Source organism: Somniosus microcephalus, chromosome 1 (assembly GCF_052327205.1).
Source record: "Somniosus microcephalus isolate GS21.2 chromosome 1, FLI_Smic_1.0, whole genome shotgun sequence".
Taxonomy (NCBI): domain Eukaryota; kingdom Metazoa; phylum Chordata; class Chondrichthyes; order Squaliformes; family Somniosidae; genus Somniosus; species Somniosus microcephalus.
Window position 1 is genome coordinate 39561377 of NC_140987.1, and position 24245 is coordinate 39585621.

Genomic DNA, 24245 nt, shown 5'->3' on the forward strand with positions numbered 1-24245 from the left:
TTGGCAGGAGTGTGGGGGCGGGGCAGGTGGACATGTTGAGTGACCATTGGCAGGTGTGTGGGGGCGGGGCAGGTGGACATGTTGAGTGACCATTGGTAGGATTGTGGGGGCGGGGCAGGTGGACATGTTGAGTGACCATTGGTAGGAGTGTGGGGGGGCGGGGCAGGTGGACATGTTGAGTGACCATTGGCAGGAGTGTGGGGGCGGGACAGGTGGACATGTTGAGTGACCATTGGCAGGAGTGTGGGGGCGGGGCAGGTGGACATGTTGGGTTACCACAGGCAGGAGCGTGGGGGCGGGGCAGGTGGACATGTTGAGTGACCATTGGCAGGAGTGTGGGGGCGGGGCAGTTGAAGGCAGGCGGTCATGTGATGATGTAGCTTTCAAAAGCTCTTATAGTAATCTGTCCGTGACTACACAAAGCACTCTGGGTACAGGTATATTGTGTATCAGTAAAACAGGTTTATTAAGCATTAACATCCAGTACAAAGAAGTAATACTTAACAAGAAGATAGTCTCTGTTCATCGAACCCCGGAGTTCCTTCCGAGTGACCGCGGCGCAAGTCTCCTGATGTAAGTTGCTGTGCTCTGTTGACCGAAGCTCCTATTCAATCTCTGGTTACATGGTGCTTTCGATGTTCAAAACCTGTATCTTTATACCCTTTCTCCTCTCGTTTTGCCTACATGGCAGTAATTAACCCTCTGACACCTGGTAAAAAGTTTTGTTTCCCTTGGTAGCCCTCTTATGACCTTGTTGATGCCACTAGGTTCTTCTCTATGCATAACAAAGTACCCTTCTTTCAGATTTTCACTTTTCACAGAACACTTCCTAGAATGTTGGCAAAGCAGTCTGCCCATCCTATAGCTGTACCAATGAAGGATGTCTCCAACTATTATCTCTCTCTCTAGTTTTTACCTCTTTAAGCATAATATTGCTGAATTCCTCGTCTCCATAAACTTAACATTACATTCCGTTACTTCAGTAATTTTAAACAGAGGTTTTTAGTCAGGTTGGCATAATCCCATCCTGCTTTGCTCTCAGCCATTTGCCATTTTATACAGGCTTTTAGGCTTTTAACATGCAATTTCACATACAGGAAACTTTTTTATCTGGCACCTACGGGACCGGCGTGCTGCTGGTTGATCAAAAAGTCCAGATTACAGAGAGGTATACTTACTAAGGTACGAGAGCCCCATACACAGCCACAGATCCAGGTATCCCTGTTGCATGGCAACAGGTGCAGGAACCCCGGTTACACGGCCACAGATCCAGGAACCCCGGTTACACGGCCACTAACATGAAGTAAAACTTACCTGAACCTACTCCTGAATTTTGCCAGTTAAGAGAGATTTCCAGTTATTTAGGTGCCGGAAAAAAGAGAGTTTCCTGTATTATACTTATATAACAATGGTTATACAGTAGAATCTTACTAATGTTTACTAAATCCTACAGGTGCACCCTATCCTACAATGAAACCTCCAGGAATATAGTCCAGCTGAGTTAGAACATAAGAAATAGGAGCAGGAGTCGGCTATCCGGCCCTTCGAGCCTGCTCCGCCATTCAATGAGATCATGGCTGATCTTCTACCTCATCTCCACTTTCCTGCACTATCCCCATTTCCTTGATTACCTTAATATTCAAAAATCTATCAATCGGAAGTTGGCAACTCTCAGATTAGGGGATGCCCAAGATTTCCTTGTGGGCCTGGAACGTCACCCCTGTTCCTCCGTGCTCCCACAACTTATTTTACTGGGCCTCATCTGGCCCTGGCTTCTGGCCCTGGCTTCTGTTCCCAGCAGCTTTGCCCTCGTGGGGAAACCACAACTGCTCCGCCACTCAGGCTACAAGCCAACATGGCTAGAAATTCATTATAGCCCAGGAATGGGCGATATCATTCGAAAAGTTGGAGAATTGGCAACAGGCGCGAATGCTTTAGATGGCACGCAAAATTCATGCTCACTGCTCAAAGAAATGATTGGAGTCCTAATTCAAGTCTTTAAGCCCAAGCTCATTGGCATAACACTCAAAGGGTGGACCAATATCAGGTGCAGTCTAATCACAAGTCATGACTGCCACAGGCTTTTTTCAGTCCTTAAAGGGGAGGTTCATTGATGCTGCAGAACCGCATTCTTAGCATTGCTGGGGGTGCAGCTGCCTCAGCAAGGAGAAGCACAACAAGGAGAAGGAGCCGGAGGACTGAAGCAACTGTACTTATGGCAGATCCACGCACCAGGGAAAGAGCAGGCAGATTCTGCGATCAAGCATTGGAGACATTGGTGTTCACTGTGGAGAGACGAAGGGCGGTGCTGTATCCGGGAAGTGGCTGGAGGCCCTCACCGCAAGTCTTCCGCACCATGTGGAGGGAGGGAGCGCAGCATGTCTCAGGCAGCACTGTGGTCCTAGGACCCAGACACAGTGCAGGAAGAAATTTAACAACCACACTCGGGTGGTCAGGGTGAGTGAATGCTCAACAAATGCTACATACCACCATCTGTACCACAATCGTCACACACTGGCCAAAGCACCACACCCCCATCACTCACCCACCAACAATCTCCACCTACCAACACTCTCACCCACATCTCACACCTTGCACACAATGACAGCTATTCAACTATGGCAGGCACATCTCCCACACACATTGCTCCACACTCACTCATACACTTTCCTTTCTCTTGCAGGCCAAGGTGGCTCACAACAAGAGGGAGCAGGAGTGCACAAGCAATGGGACAAGCTGACACCCAACCAATATCTGCGCTGGAAAATAGAGTGCTGCTGATTATTCAGCACCAAGTAGTGGGCTGCTGTGGCCACCAGCGATGTTGAGCCCCTTGGGGACAACAACGGTATGTTCATCCCTACTCCTTCTCACATCCCACTTCCCCCTCACCCCACAAGCGTTTCGCACTTTCCAGCTAATCATGCTGTATGCATGCATTTCTCACTTCCTGCCACCCTTCCCTCACCCTAACCCAACTCTTGTGCCTTTATGCTTTAAGATAATGAGCAAGCAGCTGAGTAGCCTGTCCCTGAAGGCACCATTAAGAGCGAGGCAGGAGGAGAGGAGGAGGAAGAACACGTCGTGTCACTGCATGTCTCACCTGTAGACACCAGCTCAGATACTGGCACTAGCGTTCTTTAGAGGCTAGTATAGTGTCGGAATCTGCACAGGGTGAGGCACCAGGGACGAGTGGACTGCAGCAAGGCCAGGGGGAAAGGGTAGCTCGGGGGCCAGCTCCCCGGAGGGCAAGTTCTGCCACACAGGACTCAGATGAGGACCTTGATGGGGAGGCGTTCACAAGAAGGGTGATGGCCATGCACACAGAGATGATAGGTGCAATGGCAAGGGTGCCCGAGGGCCTCTCAGCAATGGTAAGGAGCATGGAGGAGTCCGCCTCCAACATTGCACAGAGCTCTGCGCACACCATGGAGCCCTTCCTTTCCAGTCTGCAAAGGATGGTAGACTCCCAGAGAGACCGTGGTGACCCAGACCTGATGCCGCGTGTGATGGGCAAGCTGGCAGCTTCTATTGTAGCACAGGCAGAAGCGACAACGTCTTAGTGCTGTAATGCAGTCTATGCTTGGTGACATACAATCTCGGACTGCTCTCATGCAGTCTCAGCTTGATGCCACGCAAGCTCTGACTGCTGCCATCATGGTTGGGTCTACCACCGTCGACCAGGGCTTTCACACTGTTGCAGCAGGCCAGCAATTTGTGCTCCAATAGATTGCTAGGAATGCTGAGGTGCTGCCCCGGGGGAGTGGCAGTGGGTCAGTGGAGCAGGAACCTACTGTCCTCTCTCAGGATGACAGAATCCCTGCTCCCACCACTGCCACTGCATTATTGCTCTTGTCACTGCCCGTCATCCAGTCAGCCAAGCGTTTCCCACTTTCCAGCTAATCATGCTGTATACATGCATTTCTCCCTTCCTGCCCCCTCCCCTCCCCTCACCTTATCCCGACTCTTGTGCCTTTATGCTTTCAGATAATGAGCAAGCACCTGAGCAGCCTGTCCCTGAGGGCACCGTACAGAGTGAAGCGGGAGGCCGCTCATGCTGAGGTGGTGCAGTCTACAGCCGGGCCTTCCAGGCCCAGAGCTGGTCGAGAACGTCCTGCAAGGCTATCTGAAGTCTCCCTCACGAACACTCAGCAGCCTTCCACCAGCCCTACTGCAGCCACTGGGTCAACACTTCATAAGAGCACTAGAGTGGGCAAAGGCACAGTAACCAGAGGCACTAATAAGTATTCACTGATTTTTGATAAATTTATTAATTCAGTTTGGTTTCTTTTGTGGTGTGTCTCATTTTAGCTTTGCGCTGTGATATGGTCTGCGACAGGAACGGAATGATGGGGATGTGGTGAGCAACGGGGGTCTGAGGTTTAATTCATTCGAACCCCAGTCTGATGAGGCGGTAATGGACTGCCCTTCCGGAATGACGATTGAGTAGCTGCCTCCTCCCTCGCTCCTGTTCCTCCTTGTCATCATCATCTTCCTCCTCATCTGCCTCTTCCTCCTCCTGAGGTGGTTCCACAATCCCTGGTGGCAAGGGCTGGGCCCTAATGATGGCCACGTTGCGGAACATGCAGCAGACCACCACGAAATGAGACACCCGCTCAGCCGAGTACTGAAGGGTTCCTCCTGAGCGGTCAAGGCAGCGGTACCATTGCTTCAGCAGGCCGGTGGTCTACTTGATGATGTTCCTGGTGGCAGCATGGTTTTCATTATATGAGGGCTTGTAAGGGGTTTTCCTTGAGAGATGTCCCTGAGGTTTCTCTCTCTAGAGGCCTCTCTCTCTTGCACAGTAAAACCTTGAGTGGTTCGACCCACTCGCCCCTTAGATTCTATACTCTGGACTTCGGGGCAGGACCTACAATGTAGAGAAAACTCTTATAGACCAAGTTTGATGAAACAAAATGAAATTTTATTGCATAAGGAAAAATATCAAATCAAATGCAAGCAGATAAGGGAGTACATGGGAGGGAAAAACACAAACAAATCATAATGACACAGTACTAACTAAGGCAAATACAGGCATCTTATACTCTACAAAGATCATCATGAAATAAGGAAACACACGGAACATCGAGGGACAACAACTCATGTTAATTGTACCCTTAAATCCACCCCCTTAAACCTATCTAGATCTGATTGTGAAGGGCCAGAAACATGCTCACCAATCCAACTAGGACGTGCAAGGGTTTGAACCAGTCTGCGTTTGATCCTTTCAGGCGTTCCGTCTCCACGTGGATCGTGGAGCCCCAGTGAGCTGCGCCACACCTCTCTCCTGAGGTGGGGGTCGGGGCGGCTGGACACCGGCGGGCCTGGATGTCGGCGGGGTCGAGGATCGTCGGCTCGACCATGGTCAGAGGAGCCTTGGGCTGGCCCCCATAGGTTTCCTTAGTTCGTTATGTTTCTTCTCTCAAGTTGGGTCGATGGCCTCTCGTTTCGGCAACGGCCCGGGGATGGTCGATGATCTCCCGATGTTTGTCCCCGGGGCGGGACGCCGGCTCGAGCGGCCTTCTTGATGTTGGCTTAATTCTTCTTCCTCCTCCGATGGTGGAGAGGAGTTTGCTGATCTTCTCCTGAAGCGACTCCTCTTCACCCACTGCCACTGTAACTGTCTTCAACTGTCTCCGCAACTGTTCAACTCTTGTTCCACTGCAACTCCGGTGTGTGTCTGTGCAACTCCAACTCCTCCAGTTATACTTTCCCCCAGGAGCTTCCACTTCCCGCCCAAAATCAGATTAGTCTTTGTTTAACTTTTGGCGGGCTGGGAGCACAGCGGGGTAGTTATTATATTTTAAAATGTTTTCGATAGCTGGTAAAGGCCCATCTCTGGTCTGGAATGACCTTCATTGTTTTTAATGTCCTGCTGATCTTGTTATCTAGTCCTTGGTGCTGTTCTCATGAATATGAAATTGTCCCCTTTTGTCTGGGTCAACATTTAGATGGCCTCTGTCTCCAGGCCGATCTTGACTGGATCTGCATCTAATCCATATGTATATGTGTGGGTCTGGTTTCGTTCTCTCAGAAACGGCTTCCAGAACTTGCTGTGGGTTGAATCCACAAAGCTGTCTGAGGATTCGCAGGAACCATTTTAAAGGGTCCCAATAAGCTGGTCACATGGTATGGTGGCCATTTTGTATGTCCCTTTTTCTGGGCTTTTTAAACAGTCTTAAAATCATGGCCTCTTCTGCCATTTGACCCTTATTAATACAAAGTCCAATTTTGCGAATCCTACACTCTCCCCTGATGATACTGTAACTTGAAGTATCATAATTCTGGGTGAGCAAAATTTTCTGACTTTCCACAATCAAACCATCCCCAATATTTACCTATCTATGACCCCACGACACATGCATTTCCCATTTCAGAAAAATCTAGTGTACATTAAGCATCTATAGATGGCAATACCTTGGAGTTAAAAATCTAACAACTTACTTCCAAGCGTGGAGGGGGGCCTTATACCCCTACATCACCTAGTGCATACACATAGAAGATAGGAGCAGGAGAAGGCCATTCGGCCCCTCGAGCCTGCTCCGCCTTTCGATGAGATCATGGCTGATCATCCAAACTCAGTACCCCGTACCTGCCTTCTCCCCATATCCCTTGATACCTTTAGCTCTAAGAAATATATCTAACTCCTTCTTGAATATATTTAAAGACTTGGCCTCAACCGCCTTCTGTGGTAGAGAATTCCACAGGTTAACCACTCTCTGGGTGAAGAAATTCTTCCTCATCTCTTTCCTAAATGGCTTACCCCTTATCCTTAGACTGTGACCCCTGGTTCTGGACTCTCCGACCATTGGGAACATTCTACCTGCATCTAGTTTGTCCAGACCTGTCAGAATTTTAAAAGTTTCGATGAGATCCCCTCTCATTCTTCTAAACTCCAGCGAGTATAAGCCCAAGCAACCCAATCTCTCCTCATACGTCATTCCTGCCATCCCAGGGATCAGCCTTGTGAATCTTCGCTGAACTCCTTCCATGGCAAGAACATCCTTCCTCAGATAAGGTGACCAAAACTGCACACAGTACTCAAGGTGTGGTCTCACCAAGGCCCTGTACAACTGCAACAGGACATCCTTGCTCCTGTACTCCAACCCTTTTGCTATGAAGACCTAATAATAATAACATCACATCTAATAAAACTTCAATAATAAAATAAAGTACACACACGAAAAATCAAATGCTCATGAATACATGTCAAAAATAATAGAGGAGGGAGGGAAGTTTAACTTTATACAAAGCAGCAAAATCTAAACGGGTGTCTCTTCTTCTACCCGCACACAATGCTCCCTCCATTCCCCTCTATTCTCGTACCTTTGCAAATGTTTGACCTTTTTACAGTGTACAAACAGCAAATAAACTACAATGATAACCTGGCACACTACAAGAATGTGGGAGGCTATCCTAATCCAAGAAGGGACTTCTATATTAGTGAACTGGTCCCACCATGGTGGGGTCACTATATCCAATGTGTCTGCCCCTATCTCTAAAGTCTTCTGCTCCAGTGTGTAGAAGTGTTTCTGTGAAACAACAACGGCTTTTAATATCTTGGTGAGGTGTTCAGGGAGAGGGGGAATGATATATCCAAAATGTGCAACGAATCGCAACAAATCAGAGAAATTCTCTCTCACAGTGATGTGAACAGTGGAAGGTTCAGGAATGGGGGCAATTTGCTCTTGGGCCACTTGAACTTCTGCCCTGGGCTTGAAACAGAAGCTGCTGTCACTAACCGGACACCAGCCGTGCTGTCCATGCTGGTAGTGGGGCGCTGCAGTGGTGACACAGTATGTCCCACCCCCTATATATGCCACCTGTGGGGGCACATGGCCTTGTGCCATTGCCTCCATGGTGCAATTTATAGACTTCACGCCAGCAGTTCTGAACCCGCACTGTGGTTTTGAATGGGCATTCAAGTGTTGGGGACACAGGATGATGTGTGCTCCCCGGCTCCGGCACCCCGAGAGGTCAGTACCCATCATTGCATGCTCCCATCGTATGACGTAAGGTGGGACCCCTGTGTAGCGAATGTGCGCACCCCCCTGAATGACTCCAATGTGCTCCACCCTGTATACCGGGGCGGGTTTAGCTGTCTTTCCCACCACCGGCATTCTTAACACTATACCCATAATGGTGTGATTAGACCGTCCACAGTCCACTGGGACTTGAGGAAATCTACATGATATAAGGGGTTAATTTCAAGTGCTTGCTGGGTAAAAGTTTTCAGACTTGACACAGGTAAAGAGTCGATGTGTAACTAGAGCTATTGCACGAACCTGGATTACAGCCAAGAACAGATGTCTGCCCACCTAATAAGAATGTAGAAGTGAAACAATGGGTTCCGTTTGATTTACCCAGTGACCTGATAACTTGCGACCGTAAGCAAACCTAGCCTCCCAATACATGATTAAGATTAAAGAAGGCCTCCGGTTACACGATTCATGCCCTGTTATAGATTAACGGTTGACTTATGTGTCCAGGATCCTTCTGTCAATATGTCATAAGACCTGATGATTAATCTAAAATGTATCCTGATAGAGGAACAAAGGAATGTCAATCAAACTTGTTTGTTACACTGTATAAATATGGAACGCTTACGCTGTATCATTGGAATAGTAGCCTCACCCCTTGAGTAGAGGTGCTGATTCCCCTTGCAAGTGAAATAAAAGGCCTGTCCGTCTGACGAATCCAAGAGTGTATTGAGTCATTACCCAGAGCTAAGAAAAAAAGGCACTTCTACAGACTGGGTAGGCCTCTGAAGCTAGTCTGAGCTGGCATGGACTCAATGCATTCTCAAAAGGGTGGAGGGCTGCGAGGTGCTTGTTGCTGATCCAGGAGGGGACTAAACCTTGTTTTAAATCCTCCAGGTTACTGCGGCCCTCGCCCAGTAACCACGCCCCGTATAGCACACAAGCTTCGTTCTGCGCAGCCTGATCGGACGTGTTCCGATCCTCCCTGATGAGAGCATTTACCGTTCTGGCGTGTTTCTCCAGCTCAGCTATTATCTCTTTTAAGTGTAGTGTCATGGCCTGGTCCTCGTGTAACTCAGAACCCACTACCTTATTCTCATCAGTCAGTATCTTTCTTAACTGTGTTTTCAAACCATTGATCTGGGTTTGCAGCTTCACGTCATCCAGTGTGTTGATGACGGAAGTTCCTGTATTAAAAGCTGTGAAAATATCATTTACTGCACCACTTCTTTATCTCGCTACTCTGTCCAAGACCTCATGTGGTGTGGTGTACAATTCGGCTCTGTCGACATCGGCAAAGTCGAATTCGTAAAACTGTTTAAACATGTTTGTTAACAGGACCTGGAATAATTGCTCCGTTTCCGTGGGGCACCACTCTGGCAATCGTACCTCGGTGAGGTTTAAAATCACTGAAGCCACCGCGTAGTGGACCCCTTGGTACAGTACCTGACCTGTGGGTACCAATACCAATCCGTTCCCGGGTCCCTTTGCTGTGGTGGGGCACCCTTCCTTGAGGGCTTTAGCTACCGGAATTGTGGGCAGGGGCTTGCGGGGTCGAGTGATGAGCTCAGTGGCATTTACTGGGATCTGAGAGTATGGGACTCCGCACGCCCGTGTGCTGATGTCCCACCTCATTCCATGTCCAGCATCTTGCCACTGTCTTTGGAAAAAGATGGAGACGCCTGTGGGGCAAGCGCGTTCTGAACCCCACATACAGATGTAGATCCCCTCATCTGGTTCCCACCATTTGTCCCAACAGACACTCAACCCCCCGTGTGTTCCCGTAATTGTCCGATGGGTGTTATTACCCAATCTCTCCCATTCCACAGTGGAATTCTTCATGGTGCTGCTCAACTTGCGCAGCCACCACCAACGATCCAAAGGTACATGTCCGTGACAAACAAGGCAAATCTTCTTGCCCACGGTGACGCCGATCCTGGGTGCAATGATCCGCACCCTGGGGCACATCAGAGACATTTCTCTGTGTGCAAACCCCGTCTGGCTGGAGTATTCAGTAGAGTTCGACCCCAGCCAGCCTGGCCATCTTCCTTCATGGAAGTAGGCAGCAGTCTCTTCAGCGTCCCGTGGGCCGGTTCCGTCAGTCGCGATGGGGCCTTCGTTGCCAGAGCACCCGTAGATGGTAGAGTCCTTAGTGCGGCCACGATAGGCCCAGCTCCACCCGATCATCACGAACGCGATGAGGATCCCTCTCATCTTTACTGGCTTCTGTAATAAATCACACAATATAGCCAAGCTCCCGAGAGATTCTGGCTTAGGTGACGGCATGATCGGGTCTTTCGACCTCGATCCAAAAACACACACACACTGGGCAGATTTAAAACTACTTAAACTCTAATCATTTTAATATTTACACACATTAAACTTAAACCTAAACTTATGTAGAGCGCCGCCCGTCCCCAGGCGGCTTGCCTAATCCCTGATCGGACTGCAACTCGCCGCTCCCTGTGGCGGGGCTGCAGTGACCTGTGGCTCGGGTTCCCCGCAGCCTTTTGCTGCTAATCGGGGACTGTGTTTTTTCATGGATTTCTGAAGTCAGCGTTTACTGAGAACGGGGGACTCGGGCCAAGGTTTTACTGGCTGAGGCGTACGAGTCGACCTGCGAAAAGGTACTTTGGGCGTGGCTCCGTTAGTGAGTGGACCTTCGGGTGGGACTTTAGCTCTCACAGTCCGTGGCTCTTCCACGACTGTAGGCTTCGGCTCCCTTCCATCCAGCTCCGCCCCTTTGGGATTCGGGCAGGCTCCCTTGGCGAGTGGACCTTCGGGTGGGACTTTAGCTCTCACAGCCCGTGGCTCTTCCACGACTGTGGGCTTCGGCTCCCTCCCCTCAGGCTCCGCCCCTTCGGGAATTGGGCCTGTGGCAGACGGCTCCTCCTCACCTGTCCCTACAGGTGGAGAATCTCTGCCCCCAATTTCTACCTCCCCCACGCTTGAGTCGAGGGCGGGACCTCAGTCCTCCGACTCCACCTCCTCCAGAATCGTGTCAAGGGCGGGACCTTGTTGTTCGGGCCCCTCCTCGTCCGAGTCCCAGTCCATCGGGGAAACCTCCCCCAAGGTGGGCGGGACAGCTTCTCCTTCCAAGCAGGCTACAACGCCAGCTTGTGTGGTCTGTGACTCATCGCGCGCCTCAGGCTGAGGATCTTTACCCTCAGACCTGGCTTCGGTTGCTGATGCTCTTGCACCCGATTTAAACAGTTTGCACTGGTTGATGTGAAACCATTTAGTGCGCCGGGGCAACTTCACTGCGTATACCATGGGGCTGGCTTTGCCTACAATCTTGTAGGGTCCCCTGTACAATGGTTCGGAACTCCCCACTCGGGCAGAGTCTCCTACCATGACCTTATCTCCTACTTCCCACTCCTGGGCTCCGGTGGTGGGGATCGATAGATCTTGTACCGATTCCCGTCTGGCCTTATCTATGGCTCTCTCACCGGCCCAATGGTCAGGCCCAGGAATTTCACTTCCTGCTGGCCGATCCGTGCCTTCTTTGGGTTTACTTTGAAACTCTTTCTGCCTAACAGCTCCAATAACTCGGCCAATAGTGGGCCATGCTCCTCTCTTGAGTCTGTGAACAGGAGCAGGTCGTCCACATACTGCACTAGCTGATTGGGCTGGCTGAACTCTTTTAAACTCCCTGCCATGCATTGATGGAAAATGATGGGGCTGTTGTGGAAACCCTGGGGCAATCAGTTCCAGGTGTACTGTTGCCCTTTAAACGTAAAGGCAAACTTGTATTGATCCTCCCTCCTTAAAGGGATGGACCAAAACCCATTAGAAATATCCAGTACCGTGAACGTGGTCACGGAGGCTGGAATACTTCCTATCAGGTCGGCAACTGCTGCTACTGTCGGCGCGCAGGCTGGGATGTTGCTATTGAGGACTCTGTAGTCCACCGTGGCTCTCCAGGAATCGTCCGGCTTCCTCACCGGCCATAACGGAGAGTTCACATGGGTGACTATCGGCCTCAACACGCCCTGCTGCACCAGTGAAGATATTGCAGTCTCCATGTCGGGCTCCGCTTCCCGGGGGAAGTTGTACTGTTTTTGGGGTTGGGCCATGGGGTCCCCGTCTAAGCTGACCTCAAACCCGGTGACCCTCCCGCAATCGTGCTTGTGAGTGGCAAACGTCGTCAGGTGGTCGCACACGAATGCCTGCAAATCTTGTGGGACGCCCGTGACCATGAGCTCGAGGTCGTAGCCCTCTTTTGGCTTCACGGTACACAGGGTCCCTCTTTCTCCTTCCCCTGGGATGACGACTACGTGGCCTGGCTCACCCTTACCCGCTCCCCAAAGACAATGGTTTCTTAGGTCCACGAGGATCCCGTGTTCGACCAAGAAATCAGACCCGAGGATCCCTTTCCCATTCTCCAGCTCCCACTTCATCAGTATACACCTCCACTTGGTGTGGAGTGGTCCTAAATGAATGGAGAGGGGAATGGAATGTGCGCCAGCCTGTTCCTTACCTGTGAAGCCCGACAGAATATATGGAACCCCGGTGGACAGAGGCGAGGTGGCGGGGTTATCTGTGTGGATCACGGTGCACGATGCCCCTGTATCCAACAAATAGGTCCCTTTTACCTCCTGCACTTCCATCTCCACGAGGGGTCGCCTCCATATATCATATCGCAGCGCACACAAGTAAACGGGCTGCGCCGGCTCTAGTCATTTGGGCACAGCGGTCGGGGTTTCGGGCACGACAAGACCAGTGGTGACAACTATTTTCTCCTGCGAAATCATCAGGGGCCGCATTGTCTCTAAAATCGATTCAATTGCAGCGGGATCCATAACTGCACCAGCTCCTTGTGCTGGGACAGGAGCTACGGCTTGGGTTTTGGCTGGTGCTGGGGCGGCGGTCTGGGCTTGGGCTTGGGCTGTGGGAAATCTCCCTTTATTATCCTTCCACGGATTTCTACAGTCCTTGCGCCAATGTCCATCCTTCCCACACCTGTAGCAATTGAGCTTGGCTTGGACAGGGCGATTCCCCTCCTGACGCCACTCCTTCTTGCTTGGGGCTGAGGGTTTTGCCTCATGCACCTTTCCCTTCTGGGGAGGTGTTTCCTGACCTCTACAATTCTTGTACGCCACATTGAGCTGACGGAGCACCGTCTCCTCCATGACGCCGGGACCTTGGGGAGCATTTGGAGAGCTGTCCCACAGACTAGTCAAGCAACAGCCTGACATAGTCAAAATTACCGAATCATACCTTACAACCAATGTCCCAGACATCACCATCCCTGGGTATGTCCTGTCCCACCGGCAGGACAGACCCACCAGAGGTGGTGGCACCATGGTATACAGTCGGGAGGGAGTAGCCCTGGGAGTCCTCAACATTGACTCAGGACCCCATGAGGTCTCATGGCATCAAGTCAAACATGGGCAAGGAAACCTCCTGCTAATTATCACCTACCATCCTCCCTCAGCTGATGAGTCAGTACTCCTTCATGTTGAACACCAATTGTAAGAAGCACTGAGAGTAGCAAGGGCACAAAATGTCCTCTAGGTGGGGGACTTCAATGTCCATCACCAAGAGTGGCTCGGTAGCACCACAACGGACATAGCTGCCAGACTGGGTCTGCGACAGGTGGTGAGGGAACCAACAAGAGGGAAAAACCTACTTGATCTCGTCCTCACCAATCTACCTGTTGCAGATGCATCTGTCCATGACAGCATTGGTGGAAGTGACCACCGCACAGTCCTTGTGGAGACGAAGTCCCGTCTTCATGTTGAGGATACCCTCCACCGTGTTGTGTGGCACTACCACTGTGCTAAATGGGACAGATTTCGAACAGATCTGGCAACTCAAAACTGGGCATCCATGAGGCGCTGTGGGCCATCAGCAGCAACAGAATTGTATTCAACCACAATCTGTAACCTCATGGCCCGGCATATCCCTCACTCTACCATTACCATCAAGCAGGGAGATCAACCTTGGTTTAACGAGGAGTGCAGGAGAGCATGCTGGGAACAGCACCAGGCATACCGAAAAATGAGGTGTCAACCTGGTGAGGCTACAACACAGGACTACTTGCATGCCAAACAACAGAAGCAACATGCGATAGACAGAGCTAAGCAATCTCACAACCATCGGATCAAATCAAAGCTCTGCAGTCCTGCCACATCCAGTCGTGAGTGGTGGTGGACAATTAAACAGTTAACGGGAGGAGGAGGCTCCAAAAATATCCCCATCCTCAATGATGATGGAGCCCAGCACGTGAGTGCAAAAGACAAGGCTGAAGCATTTGCAACTATCTTCAGCCAGAAGTGCCGAGTGGATGATCCATCTTGGCCTCCTTCTGAGGTCCCCAGCATCACAGATGCCAGTCTTCAGCCCATTCAATTCACTCCACGTGATGTCAAGAAACGGCTGAAGACACTGGATACTGCAAAGGCTATGGGCCCTGACAACATTCCGGCAATAGTACTGAAGACTTGTGCTCCAGAACTAGCTGCGCCCCTAGCCAAGCTGTTCCAGTACAGCTACAACACTGGCATCTACCCGGCAATGTGGAAAATTGCCCAAGTATGTCCTGTCTACAAAAAGCAGTACAAATCCGACCCAGCCAATTACCATCCCATCAGTCTACTCTCAATCATCAGCAAAGTGATGGAAGGTGTCGTCGACAGTGCTATCAAGCGGCACTTACTCAGCAATAACCTGAGGTGAGTTGAGAGTGACTGCCCTTGACATCAAGGCAGCATTTGATCGAGTGTGGCATCAAGGAGCCCTAGCAAAACTGAAGTCAATGGGAATCAAGGGGAAAACTCTCCATTGGTTGGAATCATACCTAGCACAAAGGAAGTTGGCTGTGGTTGTTGGAGGTCATTCATCCCAATCACATGACATCACTGCAGGAGTTCCTCAGGGCAGTGTCCTAGGCCCAACCATCTTCAGCTGTTTCATCAATGACCTTCCCTCCATCATAAGGTCAGAAGTGGGGATGTTCGCTGATGATTGCACACTGTTCAGCACCATTCGAGACTCGTCAGATACTGACACAGTCCGTGTCCATATGCAGCAAGACCTGGACAACATTCAGACTTGGGCTGACAAGTGGCAAGTAACATTCGCACCACACAAGTGCCAGGCAATGACCATCTCCATCAAGCGAGACTCTAACCATCTCCCCTTGACATTCAATGGCATTACCATCGCTGAATCCCCCACTATCAACATCCTGGGGGTTACCATTGATCAGAAACTGAACTGGACCAGCCATATAAATACTGTGGCTACAAGAGCAGGCCAGAGGCTGGGAATTCTGCGGCGAGTGTCTCACCTCCTGACTCCCCAAAGTCTTTCCACCATCTACAAGGCACAAGTCAGGAGTGTGATGGAATACTCTCCACTTGCCTGGATGAGTGCAGCTCCAACAACATTCAAGAAGCTCGACACCATTCAGGATAAAGCAGCCCGCTTGATTGGCACTCCATCCACCACCTTCAACATTCACTCCCTCCACCACCGGCGCACTGTGGCTGCAGTGTGTACCATCTACACGATGCACTGCAGCAACTCGCCAAAGCTCCTTCAACAGCACCTTCCAAACCCGCGACCTGTACCACTTAGAAGGACAAGGGCAGCAGAAGCATGGAAACATCACCACCTGCAAGTTCCCCTCCAAGCCACACACCATCCTGACTTGGACCTGTATCGCCGTTCCTTCACTGTCGCTGGGCCAAAATCCTGGAACTCCCTTCCTAACAGCATTGTGGGTGTACCTACACCGTATGGACTGCAGCAGTTCAAGAAGGCGGCTCACCACCATCTTCTCAAGGGCAATTAGGGATGGGCACTAACTGCAGGCCTAGCCAGCCAGCGACGCCCACATCCCATCAATGAATTAAGAATTAAATACTCTACAAAGATCATCATGAAATAAGGAAACACACGGAACATCAAGGGACAACAACTCATGTTAATTGTACCCTTAAATCCACCCCTTAAACCTATCTAGATCTGATTGTGAAGGGCCAGAAACATGCTCACCAATCCAACTAGGAAGTGCAAGGGTTTGAACCAGTCTGCGTTTGATCCTTTCAGGCGTTCCGTCTCCACGTGGATCGTGGAGCCCCAGCGAGCTGCGCCACACCTCTCTCCTGAGGTGGGGGTCGGGGCGGCTGGACACCGGCGGGCCTGGATGTCGGCGGGGTCGAGGATCGTCAGCTCGACCCTGGTCAGAGGAGCCTTGGGCTGGCTCCCATAGATTTCCTTAGTTCGTTATGTTTCTTCTCTCAAGTTGGGTCAATGGCCTCTCGTTTCGGCAACGGCCCGGGGATGGTCGATGATCTCCCGATGTTCGTCCCCAGGGCGGGACGCCGGCTCGAGCGGCCTTCTTGATGTTGGCTTAATTCTTCTTCCTCCTCCGATGGTGGAGAGGAGTTTGCTGATCTTCTCCTGAAGCGACTCCTCTTCACCCACTGCCACTGTAACTGTCTCCAACTGTCTCCGCAACTGTTCAACTCTTGTTCCACTGCAACTCCGGTGTGTGTCTGTGCAACTCCAACTCCTCCAGTTATACTTTTCCCCCAGAAGCTTCCACTTCCCGCCCAAAATCAGGTTAGTCTTTGTTTAACTTTTGGCGGGCTGGGAGCACAGCGGGGTAGTTATTATATTTTTTAATGTTTTCGATGGCCGGTAAAGGCCCATCTCTGGTCTGGAATGACCTTCATTGTTTTTAATGTCCTGCTGATCTTGTTATCTAGTCCTTGGTGCTGTTCTCATGAATATGAAATTGTCCCCTTTTGTCTGGGTCAACATTTAGATGGCCTCTGTCTCCAGGCCGATCTTGACTGGATCTGCATCTAATCCATATGTATATGTGTGGGTCTGGTTTCGTTCTCTCAGAAACGGCTTCCAGAACTTGCTGTGGGTTGAATCCACAAAGCTGTCTGAGGATTCGCAGGAACCATTTAAAAGGGTCCCAATAAGCCAGTCACATGGTATGGTGGCCATTTTGTATGCCCCTTTTTCTGGGCTTCTTTTAAAACAGTCTTTAAAATCATGGCCTCTTCTGCAATTTGACCCTTATTAATACAAAGTCCAATTTTGCGAATCCTACAGGCTGGGCAGGAGGGTTGGGGTTGCAGAGGGGAGTCATGAGCCAGGTGGAGACCAGATAGCCCTTCGCTCCGACCAACCAGCCACGAGCTGCACATTAAGTGAGTGGTAGCCTTTGCGGTTACGGAAGATTGTTATGCAGTGCCCGCAAAGCCACGTGGGTGCAGTCAATGGCGCCCTGTGTTACGTCCGTGAATAATTGAGACACGGACAGCAGGAGTGAACAAAATAAGTCTTTACTGGTGGAAGTCAATAGTGAAACTAAAAACACAGAGGCTCACTAGCGCCTTTTATACAGGGGTGGTCACTGCCGGTACTGCAGTCTGAGACCACTTATTCTCTTAAAGGTACATACACAACAATTCCTCCCCTTTTAGATAAACAGTACATAACATTCATTTAACAACTAAATGATAACTAATTACAATCACAATTACTGTTGCTAGATACATTGGTTAAGTTTAAGCAATTATAAGTTCAGTCTTTGAGGAGGCTTCCTGATTCTGTCTGGATAACACCTCTTTGGGGTATCAGGTTCTTCTGGCAATGTTGAGTCGGGATCAATGTCGTTGTTTGGTTCATCTGCTTCCAATATTACCGGTTCTGCGGTAGCTGCAATTGGAACGTCGATTTCATTACCAGGTGTATCAGATCGTGGTGTGGAGTTGACGTTTTCCAGTGACTCTAGAATCTGGTCAGCATGGCGTCTTACAATGCTCTCCCCAACGTCCACGGTATACATGAGAGGTCCTTGTCGTGTACAAATCGTTCCTGGCTGCCATTTCTCAGTGCGGTAGTCCCGGGCCAAAACTGGTTGACCTATCTTAAAACTCCTGGTCGGCCTTTCATTCATATTCTGAAACTGCCTGTTCTCCACATCTCTTCGGACGTTTGGCTTAACCAAATCCAAGCGGCATCGTAGTCTTCGATTGAAGAACATCATGGCTGGAGTTTGGTTGGTAACTGCATGTGTCGCATTCCGGTAGGCAAACAAGAAGTTGTCCACCTTGTGTTGTAGGGGTATATCTTCATTACACATTGCCTTGATAGCCTTCTTGAATGTTTGGACAAACCTCTCGGCCAATCCATTAGTGGCTGGATGATATGGGGCAGATGTGTAATGCTTAACACAATTGCTCTTTAAGAACCTCCGGAACTCTTCAGACACAAACTGTGGTCCATTGTCAGAGCAAATCTGTTCAGGCAGCCCATTCCTGGCGAATATGGTTCGTAAAACTGTGATAGTTTTTTCCGTGGTGGTTGAGGACATTTTTATTACCTCTGGCCACTTTGAATGTGCATCCACCGCAATTAAAAACATCGAGTCCATGAAGGGACCAGCAAAATCAATGTGCACCCTTTGCCATGGAGATGAGAGCCACTCCCATGGATGCAGAGGAGCTTGTGGTGGGGCGTTTTGGACCTTCTGGCATCCTGCACAGCTCTTGGTCATCTCTTCGATTTCTCTATTGATTCCCGGCCACCACACAAACGCTCTGGCTAAGTTCTTCATTTTTACCCCACCCAGATGACCCTCATGAAGCTCATTGAGCACTCTATCCGTCAACTTAGGTGGAATTACTACTCTGGATCCACACATCAAGGTTCCTCTGCACACTGAGCTGCTGTTCTCTTCTCGGCGAGAATGCTGGCAGCAGTGGTTCGCCATGTGCTGGCCATCCCTTCACCGTTAAATCATAGACCCGTGATAGTGTCGGGTCATTCCGTGTTTCCTTTTCTATGTTTGCATTCGTCACAGGGAGACATTCGACTATGGTCGAGTGGAATAACTCCATTGGATCCACTGCAAGGTCTTCTTCTTCCACCGTAGGCAACGGTAGACGTGACAATCCATCAGCATTTCCATGCTGTTTAGTTCCTTTGTACTCGATGTCATATTGGTGTGCCCCTAGGAAAAGGGACCATCTCTGCAGCCGTTGTGCTGTCATTATCGGTACGCCCTTCTGAGGGTTGAAAATGGAGACAAGAGTTTGATGATCGGTTAGTAGAGTAAATTTTTGACCGTGCAGGTAGTGATTGAACTTCTTCACCCCCCACACTAGGCTGAGGGCCTCTCTGTCAATCTGGGCGTAGGTACGCTCGGCAGAAGTTAACGAGCGTGACGCAAAAGCTATCGGCCTCTCTAAACCATCAAGGAATTTATGTGACAGTACCGCCCCAATGCCGTAGGGAGACGCATCACATGCCAGCCTGATTGGCAGTGCTGGGTTGTAGTGAGCCAAAACTTCCCTTGAAGTGATTAAGTCCTTACTCTTCTGAAAAGCACGCTTACAATCATCGCTCCATTTCCATGCTACCCCCGTTCGTAGCAGGGCGTTCAGTGGGTGCAGAATTGTCGACAAATTCGGCAAAAACTTATGATAGTAATTCACCAATCCGAGGAATGACCTCAGTTGCGACACATTTTCAGGCGCTGGGGCCTTAACAACCGCTTCAATTTTGTCAGGGGACTTATGTAACCCCTCTTCATCAATCACGTGGCCACAATACGATATCTGTTTCTTAAAAAATTCGCACTTGGGGCGGTTGGCTCGCAGCCCATGTTCCCGTAGTCTAGTGAGCACCTGTTCTAGGTTGTTAAGGTGTTCACTGTCATCTTCACCTGTCACAAGGCTGTCGTCCAAGTAACACTGAGTCCCCGGAATCCCTTGCAGGACTTGTTCCATCACTCTTTGCCATATCGCCGGAGCCGATGCTACTCCGAATACCAATCGATGATACTGGTAAAGACCTTTGTGCGTGTTTATCGTGAGATACTTCCTAGAGGACTCTTCAACCTCCATCTGCAAATATGCTTGTGCTAGGTCAATTTTTGTAAAACGCTTCCCTCCAGACAGTGAGGCGAAGATGTCTTCTATCCTTGGAAGAGGATATTGTACTGTGTGAAGGACAGGGTTCACCGTCACCTTGAAACCCCCACAGATGTGAATCTTCCTTGGCACCCCGGACTTATTGCTTAACGTTTTCTTCATGACAGGAACGATGGGTGTCGCCCACTCGCTCCAGTCGACCTTAGGCAACACGCCCGCCTTCTCCAGATTCTCCAGCTCTGCCTCGACGGCTGGGCGAATTGCATATGGTACCGGACTTGCTTTGAAAAACTTGGGAACTGCATTCTCTTCTATTTTTATCGAGGCGGTTATGCCTTTAAGCGTGCCCAGTTCTTGTTGAAATACCTCTTTGGCGTTAGCTAAGATTGTTGACAATCGTCCAGGAGTGACGTCTTCATCTTTTTTACCGTCCACCGTCATTGCATGAATGGAATGCCAATCTACGTTTATCTTCCTGATCCATTCCCGTCCCAATAACGGTGGTCCACCATTTGGCAGTATGTAGAGATACAATTTCTGTATTTTCTTGCCATTGTATTCGACAGGCACCCTTATTTTTCCTCTGGGGTATACTTTTTGCCCCGTATAGGTCGTCAAGACGATGGATGTCTCTCTCAAGGGTATGTGTGGAAATAGCCGCTCGTAGTCTCGTCGATTCATGACGGTTAGCACTGATCCTGTATCCAATTCCATTTTAACTTGGGACCCTGCTATCGTGAGGGTGACCCAAATGGTTCGGTGATCCTCTTTTGCGATTACATTGTGAAGTTTGAGACAGCTTCGTCTCCTGGTCTCGGATTCACTATCGCTCATCTGGTCTTCGGAACTACTGTCCGTCATCTTTTGTACTTTCTTGTACGGTTCCTTAGTAGCCTTTTTGTTGTCGCTGGTCTTCTTCCCAGACCTGCAAACTTGTGCAATGCGTCCCATCTTCCCGCATTGCCTGCATATTTTGTCTTTGGACCAGCAGTCCTTCTGGTCATGGTTAGTTCTGCCGCAGCGATAACATTTTGCAAATCCCCGTGTCATTTCGTGGGTGCCGTATTCCTGTGGTTTTTGTTGAATTTCTGCAGCTCCCCTGGCTGCTGCTTCATACGATACTGCCACGCTGAAAGCCTAATCTAGCGTCAGCTCTTTCTCTGAGAGTAACTTCTTCTGAGTTCCTTCACTCAGGAGTCCACAGACAAATTTGTCCCGTAGGGTATCTGCCAGTCCTGCTCCGAACTGGCAGTGCTTTGATAGCTTGCGTAGTTCCGTAAGACACTCAGCATTGCTCTCATCTTTGTGCTGAGTTCTCCTGTGGAATTTAAATCTTTCTGCTATCAACAGCGGTGCAGGGTTTAAGTGTTCCTGTAGGACAGCAACAATTTCGTTAAAACTCTTCGCCTTCGGTTTGGCTGGAGTAATCAGGTCCCGCAATAGGCCGTACATTCTAGCGCCCATTAAGTTTAGCAATATCGATGCCTTTTTCCCCTCCGCTATTTCGTTTGCCTCGAAATATACCTCGACTCTTTCCACATACGTGGTCCACTCCTCTATTGTATTATCAAAAGCAGTGATACAGCCAGTCTTCGGCATCTTGCAAATCTAAAATGGCACCTCCCGCGCTTTGCCTTCTTCCCCGATTTAACAAAATGGCGCCTCCCGCGCTTTGCCTTCTTCCCCGCTGTTGTTAGCGCTGTTTTCCACGGTTTCTTGCGCGTTTAATATTGATTTTTTTTCTTTTATTATTTTCCCGTCATGGAGCGGACCCTCTGGGACACTTCCCTCCCTCTTCTTAGGTCCGAACGCTGCCCAGCTTCGAAGCACCGGCCGCGCCCTGTGTGCTCCACCCTCTCTCTCTCTCTTTGCTTCCCGACTCGCTGCCCAGCCCCGTTGAAAAGCCACCCGATCGAGCTCTAGCCCGCCGCAGCCCAGGAAGAATCAGTGCACTACCTGCCACCAGCCCGATTAGCTGGGAAACCACAGACCGAGGAACCAAGCCTGGCTCTGGACAGTCTCTCCTGCACGTTTTCAACCCGACGATTTGGAGGGCGGTTGCCCACGGTCGACGCCCGTTTCTCGAGTTTCTTTGGATGTTATTTATTTTTTTTCCTTCTGGCTTCGACCTTCAATAACGTCGTCTGAGGTGCTGCCGAGTTGCAGGTAAGTTCGTTTCTTACTCGTCGCCAGTGTTACGTCCGTGAATAATTGAGACACGGACAGCAGGAGTGAACAAAATATGTCTTTACTGGTGGAAGTCAATAGTGAAACTAAAAACACAGAGGCTCACTAGCGCCTTTTATACAGGGGTGGTCACTGCCGGTACTGCAGTCTGAGACCAGTTATTCTCTTAAAGGTACATACACAACACCCTGCACCATGGGGAATTCCACTATCCTGGCAAAGCCATATGCACGCTCGTCCTCCTTCTCTCTGGTGATGGGGAAGGAAATGTAGCCACTTCTCCTACTGTAGAGAGCCTCTGTGACCTCCCGGATGCAGCAATGGACGGCGAACTGCGAGATGTTAGCTATGTCTCCTGTTGCAGACTGGAAGGATGCGCTGACGAAGAAATTGAGGGCGACGGTGAACTTGACTGCCATTGAGAGAGCCATGATCGCCCTGACCTGAGGCTGGAGGTCTGGTTGCAGAAGGTGGCAGAATTCTGTGACCAGTTCCTTGGTGAAATGGAGCCTTCTATTACACTGCTCCTCGCTTAATTAGAGGTAGGAGAAGTGCTTTAGGAATTCCCTCAGAGGGTAAGGCCTCCTGTTAAGAGCCCTGATGGCCCTCCTCCTCCCTCTGGCCACATAGAGTCATAGAGTAATACAGCACGGATAGAGGCCCTTCGGCCCATCGTGTCCGTGCCGGCCATCAAGCCCTGTCTAATCTACTCCCATATTCCAGCATTTGGCCCGTAGCCTTGTATGCTATGGCATTTCAAGTGCACATCCAAATGCTTCTTAAATGTTGTGAGGGTTTCTGCCTCCACAACCCTTTCAGGCAGTGAGTTCCAGACTCCAACCACCCTCTGGGTGAAAAAGTTCTTTCTCAAATCCCCTCTAAACCTCCCGCCCTTTACCTTGAATCTATGCCCTCTAGTTATTGACCCCTCTACTAAGGGAAAAAGCTCCTCAGCATCCATCCTATCTATGCCCCTCATAATTTTGTACACCTCAATCATGTCCCCCCTCAGCCTCCTCTGCTCCAAGGAAAACAAACCCAATCTGCCCAGTCTCTCTTCATAGCTGAAGCGCTCCAGCCCTGGTAACATCCTGGTGAACCTCCTCTGCACCCTCTCTAATGCGATCACATCCTTCCTGTAGTGTGGCGACCAGAACTGCACACAGTATTCCAGCTGTGGCCTAACCAGTGTTTTATACAGCTCCATCATAACCTCCTTGCTCTTATATTCAATGCCTCGGCTAATGAAGGCAAGTATCCCATATGCCTTTTTTACCACCTTATCCACCTGTTCCGCCGCCTTCAGGGATCTGTGTACTTGCACACCCAGATCCCTCTGACCCTCCGTCTTGCCTAGGGTCTTTCCATTCATTGTGTATTCCTTTGCCTTGTTAGTCCCCCCAAAGTGCATCACCTCGCACTTTTCCAGGTTAAATTCCATTTGCCACTGTTCCGCCCATCTGACCAACCCATCTATATCGTCCTGCAGACTGAGGCTACCCTCCTCGCTATTTACCACCCTACCAATTTTTGTATCATCCGCGAACTTACTGATCATACCCTTTACATTCATATCCAAGTCATTAATGTAGACCACAAACAGCAAGGGACCCAGCACCGATCCCTGTGGTACCCCACTGGCCACAGGCTTCCAGTCACAAAACCAACCTTCGACCATCACCCTCTGCCTTCTGCCACTAAGCCAGTTTTGTATCCAATGTGCCAAGGCACCCTGGATTCCATGGGCTCTTACCTTCTTGACCAGCCTCCTGTGCGGGACTTTATCGAAGGCCTTACTGAAATCCATGTATACCACATCCACTGCGTTACCCTCATCCACACACCTAGTCACCCCCTCAAAAAATTCAATCAAATTAGTCAGACATGATCTTCCCTTGACAAAGCCATGTTGACTATCCCTGATTAATCCTTGCCTCTCCAAGTGGAGACAAATTTTGTCCCTCAGGATTTTTTCCAATAACGTTCCTACCACTGATGTTAGGCTCACTGGCCTGTAGTTCCCCGGTTTTTCCCTACTACCCTTCTTGAATAATGGTACTACATTAGCGGTTCTCCAGTCCTCTGGCACATCCCCTGTGGCCAGAGAGGTCCTGAATATATGTGTTAGAGCCCCCGCAATCTCCTCCTTTGCCTCACACAGCAGCCTGGGATA